Raw genomic sequence first — 2,424 nt, forward strand, 5'->3', positions numbered from 1 at the left:
TGTTCTATTAGTCCATCTATACTGACCTCCATCAGGTTGCAAACTGAATATATTTTTTTCTGCATCTACCTCTGAAAAAATATTTGGGCTTCTAGCTGTGTGTGGGTCTTGTTCTATTAATCCATCTATACTGACCTCCATCAGGTTGCAAACTGAATATATTTTTTTCTGCATCTACCTCTGAAAAAATATTTGGCCTTCTAGTAGTGTGTCGGACTTTCTCTATTAGTCCATCTATACTGACCTCCATCAGGTTGCAAATTAAAACTAATTTTTATCTGCATCTACAGTACCTCTGAAAAAATATTTGGGCTTCTAGCAGTGTGTGGGACTTGTTCTATTAGTCCATCTATACTGACCTCCATCAGGTTGCAAACTGAATATATTTTTTTCTGCATCTACCTCTGAAAAAATATTGGGCTTCTAGCTGTGTGTGGGTCTTGTTCTATTAATCCATCTATACTGACCTCAATCAGGTTGCAAACTGAATATATTTTTTTCTGCATCTACCTCTGAAAAAATATTTGGCCTTCTAGTAGTGTGTCGGACTTTCTCTATTAGTCCATCTATACTGACCTCCATCAGGTTGCAAATTCAAAATAATTTTTTTCTGCATCTAACCCAGCCAATAGTTTTGGCCTAATACCACAGTTGGGCCACTCAGCTCTGCTCGGTTACCATCCATTGTTTTTTTGTGCAAACAACTCCAGAGTTGTGAATTAGTTAACCACCAAAATGAGTGGAAAAAGGCCTGCTGCTGGTGGAAAGGGGAATAGGCGTGTTGGGAAGGGGAAAAAAGGTTGTGTCCGTGGGGTAGGTGTTAAAGCAACAGTAACATCTGCAGAAGAAAGACCATCTTCCAGCCAAACTAAAATGTCTACTTCTTTTAGCGGACAATGTGATAAGATCCCTTTCTTACGGCCACGCCAATCGCTACAAATTCCAGATGAGGCACAAAAACAGCAGGTGCTTCAACGGATATCAAGTGCTCCTTTAAGTGGGCTCTCCTCCACATCAACTTCAACATCACAAATACTCCAGTCCTCAAAGGTGTCACCCAAATCGCACTTGCTTCCTCACAGCTCCCAAATCTCCAGCTGCCCGTCTGAGTATGAGGTAGAACAGATGGTTGAGTCTGCAGAGCTGTTTACTCATACTATAGCCTGGGAATCAGAGGTCGACTCCAGCGCTTCTGTGAATCCAGACGAGGAAATGATCTGCACTGATGCCCAGAATCTTTATGAGTCGGATCCAGGACCAGACGCAGAAGGTCCTGACCATAATGTAGACCCTCATTCCCAAACTGTAACTCCTGTTGGTGGAGACAATGAGGAAGACGATGATAAGACTCAAATACCTGATTGGAGCGACAACTTTAGTTTTTTGTCAGGGCAGGAACAGGTTGGCTCTGAGGACGACGGGTGTGATAACGCACAGGGTGATGATGATGAGGTCGGAGATCCCACTTACTGTCAACCCACAGTCAGCCAAGAGATGAGGTCAGCAGAGGAGGTGGAGGAAGATGCTAGTGACGACGAGGTCAGGTTGCGCCTTCCTGGACAGAGACGTAGTACTGGAAGCACGTCAACAACTGCATCCTCAAACACAACTCTGCCTCTCACCACAAGTCGTGGTGGCTCTTCAGGTCGCATGGGTGCTAAGCCTTGCATAGCCTGGGCATTTTTTCAGATCGATAAAGATGACCCAACTCGTGTTATCTGTAACATTTGTCAGCAAAAGCTAAGTAGAGGCCAAAAAATACATAGTTTGAGTACTTCATGCATGAACCGGCACATGGACATGAAGCATAAGTTGCAGTGGGAAGCTCAGTGTGCTACAATGCGGCCTAGCCGGCCGGGCCAACCACCGTCTGCCATATCTTGTGCATCCGCGGCCTCTTCATCCTCTGTGACTGGGGGGACAGCAGTCACACCTGTTTTGGGGCGCAGACCTGCCACCTCTTTACCCGCAACAGCCAGCGTGATTGGCAGGTCATCATTTTCTTTGGAGGTGGTAACACCAGCTGGTGTTGAGCGCTGTCCGACATCGATAGCACCACCTTTGGATGAAGGCAACCTAACATGTCCGCCTGCATCTTCCTCACAGACCGGCAGTTTGCCGGGGACACCCTTATCAACCCCGTCTAAGCACAATAGCCAGCCCTCGGTCCCTCAGATGTGGACAAGTAAAAGACCATTTCCTCCTAGCCATGAGAAAGCTAAGAGGTTGAATTTCACCATCTGCAAGCTCTTGGCTACAGAAATGCTGCCTTTCCGCCTGGTGGACACAGAGGATTTTCGAGACCTTATGTCCGTCGCAGTGCCCCAGTACCAGATGCCCAGTCGGCACTACTTCTCAAAGAAAGGTGTGCCTGCGCTCCACCAGCATGTCGCACACAACATCACCGCTTCTTTGAGAAACTCT

This window comes from Phyllobates terribilis, unplaced genomic scaffold (assembly GCF_046119375.1).
Source record: "Phyllobates terribilis strain yellow unplaced genomic scaffold, ASM4611937v1 Scaffold_2__4_contigs__length_985480577, whole genome shotgun sequence".
Classification (NCBI taxonomy): domain Eukaryota; kingdom Metazoa; phylum Chordata; class Amphibia; order Anura; family Dendrobatidae; genus Phyllobates; species Phyllobates terribilis.